This window comes from Mustela erminea, chromosome 10 (genome assembly GCF_009829155.1).
Source record: "Mustela erminea isolate mMusErm1 chromosome 10, mMusErm1.Pri, whole genome shotgun sequence".
NCBI lineage: Eukaryota > Metazoa > Chordata > Mammalia > Carnivora > Mustelidae > Mustela > Mustela erminea.
This window is the reverse complement of record NC_045623.1, coordinates 10,972,693-10,989,742: the sequence shown is the minus strand read 5'-3', so window position 1 is coordinate 10,989,742 and position 17,050 is coordinate 10,972,693. Positions and strand designations below refer to the sequence as shown.

At 50.4% G+C, this 17,050-nt stretch overlaps 1 protein-coding gene across 1 annotated transcript in view; it reads right to left on the bottom strand.

Annotated features, from left to right (window-relative positions):
- Positions 1-15,339, bottom strand: part of NGF (nerve growth factor) — a 52,254-nt gene extending 36,915 nt beyond the window's left edge. Inside the window, exon 1 of the mRNA XM_032302906.1 lies at positions 15,290-15,339. The gene's annotated coding sequence lies outside the window, so the exon portion shown is untranslated. The remainder of the gene's footprint in view (positions 1-15,289) is intronic.
- Between the last annotated feature and the right edge of the window lie 1,711 nt (positions 15,340-17,050).

Here is a 17,050-nt window from a genome sequence, read left to right as displayed (position 1 = left end):
AGAGTTTGCCTTTGGCTCAGGTCATGATCCCAGGGTCCTGGGATTGAGTCCTGCATCAGGCTCCCTGCTCAGTGGGGAGTTGCTTCTCCTTCTCCCTCTGCCCCTCCTCCCCCCACCCCCACCCCTGCTTGTACTCTGTCTCCCTCTCTCTCAAATAAATAAATAAAATCTTAAAAAAATATCTCTTCTGTCTGAACAGCTTTTATGTGCCAAATACTGTGTGGTTACACACATTCTCTCATTTAACCACTACTTTATAAAGGATGTATTATTATCATTATTATTATTATTCCAATTTTATAGTTGAGGAAACTGAGAATCAAAGGGAGTTAATATCATGTATTTAAAACCACACAGCAAAATAAATAAAGTCACACAATCAGTAGGAAGGAAGGACCCAAGCCAACCTTCTGTTTGCCCTTTTGTCTGTGAGTGGTTGGCTGCCTTCTGATGGAAAGAATATGATGGCTGCTAAAAACATCTGCGCCTAGGATAAGCATCGGTCTCAGCACTTATCAGCCCCATATTTCTTAGTATGATGAAGGGTCAGAGGTCACTTTTGATGGAGAAGCCTGAAAGCATCAAACCTCTGTACACCAGGAAGGGGACCTAATGAGGGAAGAGGGGTGCCCAGTGACAAGTTGGCAGACAGGTTCTCTGAGGGAACAGGGAAGGGACGGTCCCTTGGCTGTTTCATGACTTCCGAGGCAGTGTGACAGAAAACCTCATCACCTTCACCCTCCAAGGCAACTATGAGACCACGTCTGTGGGGAAATACATATTTCTATGGACTGAGTCAGGGCTAAATTAGACATTAGGGTAATGCGACACATCTGAATTTCATCACCATGACATCATCTTTTAGACCTTATAAATGTTCATAACGGTATTTTTGGTAGGCTGGAATAAGCTGTCTCCATCCGAGGTGTATTACATTCAAGCTACATTTAATAGACTAATAAAATGAGGTGTTAGCCAGCTAATCCCCTGTAGTCATATCCTCAGAAGTAGCCACGCAGTGAAAGGGACCAGAGTTATGAGTAAGTGTCCTGAGGTGGCTGTAAGGGCACAGACCCTGACCATACTGTGTCACTTGGAGGAGATGGTGGGACGACCAGAGCTGTGTATTTGGGACCAGGCACTCCCCCCTCACAGGAGACTCCATTATCTACCACCTTGGAATCCTGAGACCTTAGAAAATGATCCCTGGTCTGAAGCGACTCCCCACCCCTGCCTCAAGAACTGGACATCCACATCCTTTGTGAGGTGGCACAGGGGGCTGATCTGGGGACGTGGGAGCATCTCCTTTTCACCTGCCCTGGGCTAAACATCAGTACTTGTGACATTACAGGAATTACTTTCCTTAACTGAAGAACAGGACCAATGTCTGATATCAAAGACTATGTTTGAACCACGATTTGCATCATTACTTCATGTGGTACCAACTTAACACAGGTCAGTGTGTCTGTTCAGGACCCAGTCTCTGCCAGGCTGTGTGGGATGCCTGACTTTGCCCCTCGCTGGCCTTCCCAGTGCTCTAGGTCCTACTGAGGCCCTCACCGGGCTCCTGGCAAATGATGGCGCAAGCCCCCGCCCCCTTCGCCAGGAATGACCAGTGGCCCTTCAGGATGAGCTGACCCAGAGATTTTCCCCTGGAGCTGGCTACTCTTCCCTCCCCCTCTTCTGGGGTCTGCTCCCGACCAGAACCAACTTGAGCTTAGATTTGGCGCCCTTGCTCCTGTTTTTCTCCCACTCACCTCCCTTCCCTGACTCCTCTCTTCAGTCACACATCTCAGAGCCCTCCAGTCTTGCTCTCTGTCCCACTGAATATTAAAGTTCACATCCAGCTCTGGTCTACAACAGCTCCTCTGTACATCTACCAGAATAGGCCAAGCCTCCTGAGCCCTGCTCTCTCTGGGTCCCCTTAGCTGAAGGAGACTCCACAGACTTGCAGTGCAGCCCATGTCATGCCTCCTCCAGGAAGCCTTCCCTGAAATGCAGGATCCCACTGATGTCCTTCCTAACCTTCTGTCATAATCCATGTCTGTGCCATACTTATCAACTTCATTCATTCAACCAACACCTACTGAGCTTCTATTACATGATGCACACTTCACAACACAACAAAGTTCCTGCCCTCATTCTTACATTCCTATGGAGGAAGCAGATTAATACTGAAACAAACAAATACTAGAATTAAGTACTGTGAAATAAATAAAGCATGGTAAAGGACTATAGCCTATTGGTGGCTGGGTTTGGTGGGAGGGTAAAATAGATATCTTAAATCGGGGCCATCAAGGGGCACCTGGGTGGCTCAGTCTGGTAAGCATCTGCCTTCGGCTCAGGTCATGATCCCAGGGTCTTGGGATTGGAGCCCTGCGTCGGGATCCCTGCTCAGTGGGGAGTCTGCTTCTCTCTCTCTGCCTGCTGTTCCTCCTGGTTGGGCACTTTCTGTCTTTGTCAAATAAATAAATAAATAAAGTCTTTTAAAAAATAATAAATTAGGGCAATCAAGAGGGGACATCTGAGCAGACCAAATGATGAAAAGGGAACCATGCAAAGAAGATCTGTGGGCAGAAGTTATCCAAATAGAGGAAATAGCCAGTGCAAAGGCCCTGAGGCAATAAGCACAGCACTAGCATGCTGAAGATATTCCAAGAAAGTCAGTGTGGCTGCCACATAGCAGGCAAGGAAAGGAATAAAACCGGATGTTGGAGAGAGAGAAGGGATCCAGTTCATAAGAAGGCAGGGATTCTCCTAGCAGGTCTGCAAACCTACTGACATTTTGAGCCAGATAATTGTTTGTTGTGGGGGACCATCTTGTGCATGGTGGGCTGTTCAGCTGCATCCCGGGACTCTACCCACTAGATGCCAGTGTCACTAACCCCACCCTCACTTGTGACATTAAAATTTGTCTCCAGAAGTTGCCAAATATCCCCTAAGGGGAAATCACTCCCTGCTAAGAACCACTGAAATAAGGTCATAGCAAGACTATAGATTTGAGTCCGTAATGGGAACCCACTAGAAGGTTGAGGCCTGGGAAATAAATAAAATAAAGATTGACATCTTAATTTTTAAAATATTTATTTGTTTTATAGAGAGAGCAAGTGAGCATGAGCAAGGGGAGGGGCAGAGGGAGAGAATCTCGAGCAGACTCCCCACTGAGTGCAGAGCCCAATGTGGGGCTTCATCCTACGACCCAGGGACAATGACCTGAGCTGAAGCTAAGAGTGGGATCCTTAATAAACTGAGCCACCCAGGCACCCCATGGCTGGCATCTTTAAAAGGGTGCTCTGACCTTAGCTGGGCGAAAAGGCTGGGGAGGGAGAAGAGTGGAGGTAGGGGCTGCATGAGGGGCCCCTAGTAGTATGGGGGACAGGGGATAATGGTCTGGACAGGCAGTGGCGGGATGGTGAGCAGTGACTGGATCCAGAATTTATGTTAAATCCAGACTTGCTGGTGGATGGGAAGTGAAAGGTGACAAGGAAGATAGAATCAAGGATGATTTCTAGATTCGGGGTCTGGACAACTGTGGGGATAATGATGTCATTATCTAAAAGGGAGAAGACTAAAGTAAGACCTAAATTTACAATATCCAAGAGGACATGACAGTAACGCCCAAGAGCCAGGAGCCCGGCGAGAGGTCCGCATTGGAAACAGACATACAGAAGTGGTATTTAACACCTAGGGAGGAGAAGGTATCTAGGAAGAGAGTGATACGGAAAGGGAAGGAGCCTGGACTGAGCTCCAGGGCACTCCAACATCTGGAATCAGAAGGCAAAGCCAGCCAAGGCGAAAGAGAAGGGAGAAGGGACACGAGTTACATCTGGCCTGGTAACTCCAGCGCCTCCTCCTGTCCACGGCTGGGTCACCGAACAGTCGGGCCGCTCCTTAGGCATATCCACTTGCGTTCAGTGTCAACAACCCTACAAAACCAGGCTGGGGCCACGCAAACAACTAAGCAAAAGTCACCGTGTTTAATCCTTCCTAAGAAGTACTATGAGTCCCATTTTCAGCAGACGAAACTGAAAATTGGAGAGGTATGGTAAGTCACTGTCAATCACATGTGTTTTCAGCCCCAATCCTGGGCCTGGAACCCTGGAGAGTCTGATTCCACTTTCACACTTTTTCCACAGTGCCCTTGGCCTCTTACATTAGGGGCCCACTCCATGCCTGGCACCGGCTTTGTTCCCATTGTGGCAGGAATGGCTCATTTTTGCCCAGGCTTATAGGAAATGCTTTCCCATCTGCTGCTGCAGTCAGTATGGGCAGGAGGGAGCTAGGATCACTTGCGCAGGGCAAGTGACTGTTAGGGGTCTACCCTGCCCCCCACCCCCAGCCAACCAAGGGCAGAGCCAGCGCTGGTACCAGGAGTCTCACACTCCTTTTATAAATCTCAGTCTTACTTTTATACCCACGGCCAAGGTGCTTCCCCCAGCTGGCAACCTTATTCAGCCAGCTCTACCCATTCACAGGGGCAATATCATTACTCTCGTTTTATCAGATTAAGACTCAGAGAGGCTCAGAGAAGCTCTGGGATTTGCCCAAGTTACAGAACTTGGGAGAAGCCCGAGCCAAGGGTAAACCCCCGGTCTCCCGAATCTCGGTATTACTGAGATGAAATAAGAACCCCCTGTCTGACTTAACCACTTCTTCTTCCTTATATAACAACTCTCCCAACCCCTGAAAGAAAGAACTACAGACAGGTTTGTGGAATTTTCCCAAGCATGAGTTTGCCAGTCAGAATTCTGTAATAGGTCCATAATCATTTCAGGAGGTGAAATGATTAGAAGATGGACGTTCTGTGTACCCTGCCAATTTGAATCCTTATTTTGCTTAACTATAAAGATCTTTTAAAAGAATCTTTGCAATGTAGTTTCGCTTTATTAAGCCCTGTACTTCCTGACATGTCCTGCTCTGTTTAAGAAAAATTCAAAACAACAACACTTAAAAGCCCTTCCCTCCCCCCAAATATTTTCTTTCATTTCCAAGATACAGAGATGCTGACACGTGGGCGTGAAGCATGGAGTCAGGCTTTGGTGTCTGACCTCCTCAAAAAAGAAAATGAAAACATTTCTGGGTGTTCACACTTTCCCCAGGAAAGGACAGACACAACACTCTTGAACCCGGATGAAAAGAAAGGTAATTCATTTCATGCCTAAGAAACATTCCTGATGGTGTGTCATGTTCTGGGACAATTGAGTCCATCTGTCATTGCAAGTTTCAGAAAGGGGAGAAATAAGCTCTTCCCCTCTCCCTCCGGCTGTGGGTACAGAAAAGTCAGTCAGCCTGTGTGTGTTTTTTCCTTGAAAATAAAAACAACAACAAAATCAGGTGCAACGGTGATGTACTTAAATAGCCTCTTGGCTGCTTTCCTTGTAGCCCCTTCAACTCCCGTGCTTGGCTCAGTAAAACCCACCTGCCTGCGGGAAGGGAGCTGGGTTTGACACACGGACGTTCCTCTGTTATAAACGTTAGTTACAATGTGCAACTGACCTGGTGACATTAATTTTATAGGGAGTGGCGGAATGGGTGGTGGAGAGGAGGGAATAATACTCCAACGGAGATGAAAATTATCCCTGAGAACCAGGTCCTTTTTCTCCCCTTCTGCCCCACTCCCCTGAAACCTCAAATAGAGATGTCTTAAGTGCCCCAGAAAGGAGCATTAAATCTTTGGTCTGGACAGGAACTCAGCATTTGAGGAGAAATCACTAATAATCCTTTTTGAATCTTAGTGGTGAAAATGGGGCCCAGTGGGAGGGCATTTTATGAGGAGAGAGTTGGAATGAGCCCCAGGGGAGCGTGAAGAAGCACAGATGAGGGGGGAGGCAACAATTCCACAGGAACAAAGAGGCAGGCAGTTTGTCACCACTGACCTGTCCTCAGGGGCTGCATTAGCTAGGCTCTCAAGAAAATTGGGACATGTCACCTTTGTGGCCCCAAAGAAGAATCTTGGCACGGGTCACTCATGTCCCCTCCGCTGGGAAGGGAAGGTCTAGGGTCAGTGACACATCGTGGGCTGGGGTGAGGGCTGGAGTTAGGATTAGGGTTTGGTTTGCCTGACGGTGGCCGCTCTGGTGTCCACAGGAGGAGCCTTTAAGTTATTTACCCAGGAGAGAAAGTTAAACCCCACGCGTTGGGGCCGCCTGGAGCCTAGCTCATGAGAAAATGTTAGGCTCTCTGCTCTGGGCAGGAACGTCTTTAGAATTTTGACAATGTCAACATTTTAATGGCATCTTAGCTCTGCCGCCCTTATAAAAATATACTAAACGGGAAGGATGTGATTTGTGGGAACAGAAGCTCCTTCCAGAATTACTGCACCCACACTAGGACCAAAGCATTTATCCTGGTCACATGGCCAGGAAAGGCAGAGATACCCCTCTGACGGTTCCTGGTGACAGAGTAGGACGCCTTGTGCCCCTCGGACAATGATGTCATGGTCCCGAGTGGGGAACAGAATCACAGGAAGATGGCTTTGCAAGTCGGAGATGGAGAAAGGTGATACAGGAGGTGGGAACGAAGACAGGAGACGACTGTTGCTGTCTCTTTGCTCAGTTTGCCAGGGAAACAGCAAAACTCAGGAATAATCACATTTAGGGAAGTCATAGTTCTGATGAGGTTGAGGAGTAATAAAGAAGGAGGAGGAGGAGTTAGAGGAGGAAGGAGAAGACAGATGCTGATAGCAGCTCTCACTTCCAGAGGGTCCATTTGGTGGCAGGCACCTCACACGTCCTCATTGTTTAATCTACACTGTTGTTTAATCTAATCAATTCATGGTTTAATCTACAATGGCCCTATGAGAATGGAATCCTTGTGACCTCACGGAGAAGGACAGGGAGGCCGTGCGAACTTAGGTCACCCGCGATCAAACAAGTGGGACTCGCAGAGCGGAGACTGAACTCCAAGTCTGTCTGGCTTTGGAGCTACGCCCTTTCCTAAATCATGCTATCGTCCCTACCAGTAGCTTTTAACCTTTTTCAGTGACTCACAGTGAAAAAATTCATTTTCCATCACGATCCAGTTTGCACACATGTATGCCTAAGCATATGTACAACTAAAACAGAAGTCTCATGTATACTTTCCCTTTGCTACATGCAATGCGTTCTGGCTTTTAAAAATTTTATTCTAGTCTCTTGCATTAAAAGAGAGAGAGCTGTACCACTAGACTGGTTTCACAGCCCCCTAATGGGTCTTCATCTTTGAAAAACATTCTCCTTTTCTCTACTCTATGGCAGTTGGCTTGAAATGTTTTTCAACTTCCTGCTTGATCTTGCGGGATGCTGGGCAGTATCTTTGCTTCTGAGGCATGCTGCTAATTATGTACTCTGGACCATCCCTCTGGTGGAGGGGTCATCATTAATCAAATATTTCAGAAATTACAAATATCTGACAAAGCCCTTTGCTTGGAAAAGAGTCAGTCTAGGAAACCATCCAGAAACATAACCGCTGATCTCAGGCACCAACTAATACAATATTTTAAAAGCAGCTGATGCATGCTTGCAAAAGAAACTCTTTTCTCTGCTTTTAGAACCTAAAGGACTCCTCTGCTCTCATGGGGAAATGCATGCTCACCATTTCGCCATAATGCCAAAGGAAAAGCAACACGTAAGGGGTTGTGGCAATCCGTCCATCCACCATCAAGAGTGGTGCTGCCTTTCTCAGTTTTTCTTGAGTACACCTAGGATCTGCAATCAGACTGCTTTGTAGGGGAGTGTGCGTGTCTCCACCCCGGTTTAGGATTTCGGGGACAATTCTGTTTCGACAGCTAGGGACAGTGACAGGGTTGGTTGAATGAGATTTAGGTCATGGAAAGAGAAGTCCAGATCAGATGGCTCAGCGCGAGTCAGCCCCAACGAGATGCGGACTCAGTGACTTCACTTCAAGCAATGTGCACGCTAATTGAGAAAACATGTTCCTGTGATGGCCTCATGCAAAAATCCAGATTTACGAATTTTTTTTTTTTTATTCCTAAGAATTCCTTGAATATTTGCCGTGCGTGTCTATACAGCTTCCCAGAGTACTTTTCCTTCTTCCTGAGGAGCATTGTGTTTTTCTGCTGTGGCCCGGGTCGGGTTTTTAAAAGGGTGGGATCCTGACAGAGAACAAGTGGGCACGTGGCCACAGGCCTTGGGGAGAAGGAGGAGGCGGGCAGGAGAGGAGAAAGATAACCGACACCTTCTGTCCCTTTCCTGGGGCAGAAAAAGTGACTGAGATCCAAGACCTTGAAAAGCAATCGTCCACAGAGCTCAGCGAGGGACCCTTCTCCTTCATGCTTGTGGCCCTGCATTCTGAAAGCCCTCTGGGCTGGCCTACCCCCCACCCCCACCCCCATTCCCAAGCCCCAGCATTAGGCTTCTGGGACATTCACTGCATTGCAGGTTCTGGGCTAAGTTTGCGCTTTCCAATACTCTCCTCTCTCACCTCATGACTGCCCTCCGAGATCGACATTAGGATTCCTTTTTACAGATGAGGAAACTGAGGCATACAGGCATTAAGGAATGCGGCAGAGAACCGAGAAGAGGTGGAGCATGGATCTGAAGTGAGTGCTGTCTGATTTTGTGTCAGGGCTTCTTGCAACCAACCCTGCCCACCTGCAGGACACGCCACCTCCAGGAAGCCTCCCCGGAATACACCACACCATTCAAACCTCTCCCTTCCTGTGGCTCTTAACAGCCACATCAGCAGTTCTTCCACTTGTCCCCCTTCTGATGCTGCTCTCCACTGCCCCAAGTGTGTTAATCTAAACGACAAGATAAACAAGCCTGCAAACAGATTCTTTTTGGTCTGCATGGATGTTTTGAAAGTGAAGAAATTGCACATTTGGGCTCCAAGTTTTGACTTTTCTTGAAAAGTTGAAAGATCTGGCCACCCTGGACCCATCACCCTGCAGAGCAACAGAAGGCCTGTCCCCTTTCAATGGGGGCACACTCTCTGTAGTTTACTGTGGTCCCCACTGGCCTCCGGACTCACCCCACTTACATTATCTGAGGAGCCTGTAAAGCCATTTTATTTCTGACTCCTGAGCAAGCCCTTGGGTGGGATCATGACTCATATTTATCACAGACAACCCCCTCCCACCCCTGTGCCCAGTCCCCTGACTAGCACAGTAATAAAGACGTTAATCTGGGAGAAGGAAAATCAATCTGGTGGCCTGATAACCAGGGGACGTACCTCCCCAGCAGGGTGGGGACTGTCCACCCTTTAACCGCAGGTTCAGCCCTAGCTGCTCAGCCACAGACCCTGGGTATGGGGAGTATGGCTGCTCTGCTGTCATAGGAAACCCACCTTCTCCTTCTCTCTTCTCTTGTTAACTTGATAGGATACATAAAATCCTAAAGACACAAGTGGTTGGAGGAGGAGGCGTTGGTATGTGGGGTAAGAAACCAAAACACTCTTCAAGCTGCCAGTACAAATGGCCATTCTCAAGAAATGCCTTATTTAGAGAGCACTGCATAACAACGCTGAAAGTCTGAGAAGTTTGCCGCTGGAAGAAAATCACACGAGACTCTCCATGTGTCTTTTTTTTTTTTTTAACCCGGGTACGAGGAGGCAAAGATCATTGAGAAATGAAGCGTTTGGCTAAAATTCTATCAAAATGAGAGTGTTAGTTACAGGAGGTCCAAATATAGGTGGGTAAATTCCTAGAGAAGCCTTTAATGCTACCAAGAGATTTCTTCTCCCAATGCGGCAAAGTTTTATATATGCAGAGATATAAAAAGTTTAACGATGAGATCGCGTGAGCTGAAGTGGAAAGCATGAAGGGAGGGCTGCCCCATACTAAGCGAGAACATGAAGAAGGGCAACTCATACCCGCAGAGGGCTTCCTATGTGCCAGGCCTGTGCTGGTGTGTGTCCCGTGTCCGACACGTCCACCCACCCACCTTTCTGACAGCCTGATGGGGCAGGTACAGTTGTTACTCCTGTATCATGGAAGAGGAACCCACAGAGGAGATGCCCTCCTGCTGTGTGATCATCTCCTGCTGTGTGATCACCCCCCCAGTCACCTCCTCCAGCACCTGTTAGGCAGTGAGAGCCCAGCATGGCTCCAACTTCAAAATCATCGTCCAAAAGGGATCTTGTCTCTCCTGGCCACTCCCATACACCTCAGGGAATCCACTTCTGGTTATTGACAAGGATGAGGGGCTAGCTCAGTGCATCAGCCGCAAAGCTGGATGTGCGCAGGGCCAAACAGGATGGCAATTCACCAGACTGAAATGCAAGTCACTCCAGCCATGCCTCAGATCTGCTGTGATGAGGAGGTGACACAGGACCTGAGAGAGAGGCTGAGCTCTCATGGCTTCTACCGGACGGTTGGTCCTCCTCAGGCTCACTGAGGAACAGGCTGCAGTAGGCAGACACATGATAAGGTCACCAACCCTGGCTACTGGACGGCTCAGCCAAAGGAAATGGGATGGGGAAATCAGCCCATCGGTCCCCAAGAGAAAATACTTTGTGGTTATCAGGAAACGAGGCTGGGAGTCGTGGATGGTAACAGCCCTCGACATGGAATGGCTTCTGTGGGAAGCTGGGGCCGTTCACTCCCACTGACTCGGGAGCCGGGTCCTCACACTTGGCGGGCTCTCCACCTGCTGAAGCCACCACAGGCAGTGTCGACATGGCTCCCTCTGCTCAGCTTCATGGTCGATTCTCCAGGAGACCCTGACTGTCTGCCACTAAGAGTACCACTAATGAGAAGCTCTCCACATGTGAAGAGTTGGTCCAACTCTTGGGGCAATTTAAAAAGCACTGTTGCTAGTCCCACCTGACAGACTGTGTCATCAGACCCTTCTCAGCCTCATTAGAGAATCTCCTTAAGTCTCTTATGTCTCCTCTCCCAACCCATTAGGAATCAACTCTGAACTCTGCCGCCCAATGGCTTCAGTAGTTTTCTCTCCTGCTACTTGGGGATGCGTAGCAAGCAGGTGTTTCCATAATCCCCTCCAAAGATAGCATTCATCTTGGCCCTTGGCACTAGGAATAACAACTGCTTCCATCTTTTGTCCTGGGTAAGAGCTTGGGGCAGGGTTAGGCACAACGTGGGCTGTTCTCCTTGAGAATAAATCCAGGGTCACAAGAACCACCTCTCCCGCATCGTCTCGCTTGCTGACTTTTTTCAATCAAATGTCCCATTTTTGATTCCCATTTATTCTCACAGCTTGGGCACAGTAGTATTAATTTGATATCAACATGTTCCCATGTTGATGTAAGTGCTGGCCATGCTGGAGAGAGTTCTGCTTCCTCGTTCTCTTGTTCAGGGAAAGGACCTCCCAGTGCCAGAATGTGATCCATTTAGTAAAGGAGGGAAGGATTCCCTCCCAGAGCTGTGGACACCCGGGGCAAGCAGTCTGCCTGTATTTTTAAGAGCATATGGCAGAGAAGAAAAGCAGCCATGCTCTAACACCACCTGTCCCTTCCCCCTACTCTCTTTGGTTTTCTTTTCATGTGGGTCATTTGTAGTCAAGCTCCACTGACAAAAGGCAAAGAGTGATGCCTGGCAGGACCACAGCAGTGAGGTTCCTGCCAATGGCGTCCTGGAGCCTGACACGCTGGTTCTGGGAGAGGAAGCCCAGGGCTGGACTTCTGAAGCCCCATTTCAATGATGAAATAATTGATGCCCTCACAGTAGGGCCTAGAAAAAGGGCCCTTTTTGGTAATTTCCAAAGGAGGGTTTTAACTGGGAACAGTATTATCCTTTTAATAGGCATTTCGCCATGTATGAGGGGGCATTTTTTGGTCGTCACCATGACCTCCAGCACTTAGTAGGCAAGCTAAGGACATTAAACTTCCTGCATTAAGTAGGTCACACTTAACCAAGAATTGTCCCCCAGCATTGGGAAACACTACTAATTCAATACAATAATCCTATAGATTGGAAAAGTAAAGCCTGACAAGTTCACTGAGTTGCTCAAAGTCACAAACATTTTTTTCTCTTCTGTCTCTCAACTCAGGAAACTATCACAGACCATTTGCCCAAAGTACAGCAGAAAAATGTCAAGAGATCATCTCCATGTTTCAGTCCAATTCCTACTATGTCAAGGTCTAAAGCCAGCAGTCTATAAAGGCTCCTCAAAAACACGTGAAGCAGCCAACTGAAAAATAATGAAAACATCAGGAAGCACAAGAGACTTTTCTTTATGACATGTCGTCATTATTCTGGTCTTGGCCAATTGCTGTGGCTGAAGGTCTAGCTTCCTTGGCTCCAAGGATGGGACAACTCCATCCCTGTGCACACCCAACCAAAAGATCAGTGCCTGGGCTTCTCCAGCTGCATTTCTGGCTCGGGGCCATCCCCATGTTACTATTCTTTGGAGTCAGGACATGAACTGTTTGCCTACTGCCAGGTAGAAAGGTCCTTGGGAATGGGTTGGGGAAGGGCCTTCCATCTACATTTATTTGCCTGATGCCACCATATGCTGTTCTGTGAAACTGGCCCATCGCTGAGCTGATTTCTCAAAACTGGCTAAACCTGAGAGCTGACGATTTGGCTGATGGTTTGCAAGATCAGAGGGGCCAATCAAAGAAAGAGAAACCCTCTGGGAACCCTCGTTGTTTGCTCAGAGATACCCAGAGATTTTAAGGGAATCCTCGGCAAACCTTCCACTGGGCCCGGAGAGCAGAGTATTTGCTGTAGGTAAAGGTCTCCAAGGCATGATCAGGACCCCCTCAGTCTCTCCAGTCTCCTTTCTTAACTGGGAGAAGACTAATGGCTGGGGCTCCGGACCGGGTCTTAGGCTGATGGCTGCTTGGGGGCCTGGGCCTCACCCCTGCTCCAGGCACAGTGGGGAAGAGCAGCAGCATGTCTCCGGGTAAGTTCTCTGCAGCCCCAATGTGGCTGCCCTCCCAATAGGGCAGTGAATGTGCTGCAGTAGTGCTCAGCACTTGTTTCAAAGCAAAGAGGTGAGATTTTCTCATCAATTTAATCTCAGTAATGATGAGAAACTTCCCTCAGGCTCCAGCCCTGCCCTGCCATGCCCTACCCTCCCTGCTGATGTAGGCAGCTGGGGCCCCCTTCCTGGCCATGGCACAGATCTCTCCATGGAAGAATAGCGTCAAGCCTCCCTCTGGCCCCCCGGCTGGGGGAGGGGTAGGGTGGGCAACAGAACGAGGCAAGAACCTCACTCTTTGGAGAAAGACTAAGAGTACAGAAAGAGTCACCACGACTAGGATGACTGTCCCGATTGGGACCCAGTTTTCCCGACAGGCTAGCAGGCCTGGGCTGCTTCAGGGGTAAGATGGCCGCCCGGGGAAGGCGTGGCCCTAGCAGCAGGTTATGAATCCTCCCAGGTGCTCCTACAGTTCCTCAAGACATGTATCCCCATGCCCCAGAGACCTTGGTTTCCTACTTGCGGCGCCTCCTAACACTTTCCCCTTCAAGCCTGCCCTTTTCATCCCTTGCTTAAAGATGTTGGGAAAAAGAGGAGGAGTTTGGCAGCTTGTGGCCTTAAGCCGGCCCCCTTCAACGACCCAAGTAGGAGGAACATGCCTCTCTTCTGTTAGTCAAGGCCAGCAGCTCTGGTGGCAGACCCCACAACACTCCTCCCTACCACTGCTGCCCAGTCCCACAGTCCCCTCTGAACCTCTGGGAACATTGCCCATCGTGGATTGACATTTGGGTTGCCCAGGCTGACATATGACTTATTCCAGAACAAGACCCACAGAAGGCACCCATCCAGATCCAATGGAGCCTTTCCTCTACACAGGGAGAAAGTTTCAGATATTCAGTAAAAACCAACAAACAACAACAACAACAACAACAACAAAACAACCTGTAAACACTGTTCAACAAGTATGGGCAGGACCCAAGTGCCGCTACCCATTCTGCTCTGCTCTGGGAGGGAGAAGTGTTCCCTTCCAGTGGCTGAATTGACAGCTTCTAGAGTCTGAAGACCCTGCAAAGATGTCACTGGTGGGCCTTCCACCACTATGTCTGAATTGGCCAGAATGCAGCTGGCCACGCACGTGTAGGGGAGGAGGAGGCTGGCACTGGCAGTGGGTGGGGCCAGAGGATGGAGCCAGGACAATTAATCAAGTGCCTTTTCTCCAGGATTTCCATTGGCCTTGGATGACAGATGGGGCAGAGACACCCAGGAGAGCACTATTTTGGTTTCCAGCTGGGAACGTGCACTAAGTTTTCCTTAATATCCACAGCACCCAAAAGGCTTTGCTGTAATACACTTTAATGCATGAAACACCCATAAATTATCCTTCAAACTGTTACAACTTCCAACCTGGAACAACTTGGAAAAACCAGCCTAGCAAGCAGGATCTTTTTTAATCTCTCAAGTCACAAGGGAAGAGAAAGTTCAAGCAGAAAACACCTTCCACGAGAATCTCGGAGATTTTTTTTTTTTTTTTTTAAAGGAGAGTTGTATCAAACAGAGCTAAGCCACTTGTTTATGTTGCCTCAAAGATGCCGCTTCCTGACCCCTGGGTCCTCTCTGACTCCCCTTGGTTCTTGCCGCCTGGACCCAAGGCGCTGCTCGCACCACCCCTCCACGCCAGCTTCTCCTACACCTCGCAGCAGACAGCTGGAGGTGAGGCGTGTGACCCAGGTAGCAGGGCTGAGGTTTGGCGACCTCGGCCCAGCGCGGCTCCTTGGAGGTCCCCTGATGCGTCGAGTCCCAAGCCCCTCACTCGGGTCTTCCAGCCCTCCAGCAACGCGGGGAGGAGCCCGAAGACCCTTACTCGGTTCCCTGCAACACTTCTAGCGCGCCCTGACCGGGTCGTCCCGGTACCTGGGGGCGGCGTGGCACTTTTCGGACTCGGCGCACACAGCAGCCGAAGCGCGGGGCGCACTGGCCCTCCGCGGGGCGCACTGGCCCTCCGCGGTGCAGACCACCATTCCTCTCGCCCCGGCGCGCCCGCAGCCCGCGCATCCCTCTCTCGAAGCTCTTTCGCGCTTCCTCACTTGCGCGCTGTCCCCTTCCAGCCCTCGAACTAGCAGCCCCAAGCATCGCCATGCGGCTAATGCAGCCTCCGGGATTGCCTCTCCGGACTGCGGGCCATCGGGAGGCAGAGAACTCCGGGACGAAAGAGAGCGCTGCCCACCACCACCACCACCACTAGCACCACCGCGATTCGCCCGCCTGCCCAGGCTCCCGCGCTCCCGCACCCATTCGGGACGCTCCTCTCACGGCTGCACTTCAGCCCGCGGGAGCCTCGGGGGTGCCCGGAGATCTCGCCAGACCGGGATCCATGCACTCTCTCCCAGGGAGCCCAGCCGCGCTAGCCCGCGCCCTTGCCCGCGCTGCGTCCCTCTCGGGGCTCGGCTCGGGGCAGCCTGACTCACCGCTGCGCTCCCCTCCGGCTCCTAGCGCTCTCTGCTGTGCATGAGCGCCGAGCTGCTCAAACACAAGCTTCTTGAATTCTTAGCCCCTCCTCCCGGACTCCTGAGTCACTCACTCCAAATCCTTCCCCCACTGCAACCCTCCCCAGCCCGGGCCCCGCACCTGCTCTGGTGGGCGGAGGTGCCGGGCTGTAGTGGGTCCTGGGTGCTAGAGGTCGATCGCTCCCAAGAGGGCTGGCTCGACACAGCCGGGGAAAGGTTCAAACCTCCAGAGGTCAAAGGGAAACACACGAGGGTCGGAGGGGCCTCGCGGGCAAGGCCTGGACAGGGATTTTCTGGAGCACCAGGCGGGGGTGCGGGCTTCGAACATCCTAGGGCCAGCAGGCGGTTGTGGGCGGAGTTGTCCCGACCTCCTCGCACTTCCCCACCCTTGCCTCTAGCGTCGCCTGAGGCCGAGCTCCGGGGGTCTGCCCGACGTCACGCTCCGTGCCCAAGGGTTTGGCTGCCTCTGCTCACAGCAGCGAGAGAGGAGTTCGGAGAGCTTTTGGCCTGGGACGCCACCCATCGCCCCGGGAGAAAAGAGCACCCAGGGGAGTTTGGCGAGATGCAGGTGCCAGGGTTCCTCCAATTCAGGGGAAGGTGGGGGCTTTGAGAACAAGAACCAGCTTTTTTTTTTAAGCCGTCCCCCCTCCCCCAGCAGGAGCGAGTTGGCATGGGGACAAGGCTATAGGATATGTGGCAGGACCTAGACTCAGGCCTTTAACTTACCGGTCTGGGTTCCAGAAGCTTCCTTGCTGGGGCTGCTGACCCCTCTGAAATTGTAGGCGAATTTGTATGTCTGTGTTGAGTGTGTGCCTTTTTCTGGCTAGAGGGTCTGCTGCTTTCTTCAGTTTTGCAAGAGTTCTGTCACTCTAAGCTGATCTAGGCAGAAAGAGCCTGGTGCCCTACCTTAGGCCCTAAACAAATTCCTTTTTATCCTCCCAGTGTGGACTTCAAGTGAAGTTGGATCTCTGGGCTGTCTTTCCAAGATTTCTTGGGTTCCTGGATTCAAAGTCTCACAGGGGAGCTCCTCTGGATCCCCCGCCTGGCCTTTCCCACCGCAGCCCCAAACTAGCAAGGCAGATTTCTCACCAAGTGCGCATCATTAAGTGTCATGTTCCGGAGGATCCATAGGTCTTTGAAAATTCACACCCCAACTCCCTCCGGGGCTGGGGGAGAGCTTCCGATGCCTTCACTCCTTCCTTGCATAAATTGTATGCTGAACCCCCTACCCTGTTTCTGATGCCACTGGAGGAACAGATGTGGGGAGAGAGAAAGAGAGGTTTCTAATGAAACCATGCCTGCACTCTTCAGGCAAAGGTCACCTTTAGGTACTGGGATTTAGGGAGACATGGGGGGGGGGGGGCTTCCTGTTCTAAGCCCAAAAGCGGTCCTTTATGCCCAGGGCAGGTCACTTGAGCAAAGTCAGGCTCTGCTTAGGTCCTGGCAATGCCCTTAAGACATATCGGCCTGAGTTCTTCCCTTCTTTCTGTTGGCACCTTTGCCAGGATACCTAAGTCCACTCCATGGATGCAGGCTGAGAAGGATGATATAGGAAGAAAGTCCCAGAATTGAAAGTCAGCCTTAGCTTTGGGATGAGCTCATTATTTCCCAGCAAAGGCTCTTTCACTGCTGAGTTGTTCATATACACCCTGGGGGCTGAACATACTTTGGGGGAGGGGGCTAACAACTGGGGACACCATAAACGGCCTTTCTGTGGAGGTA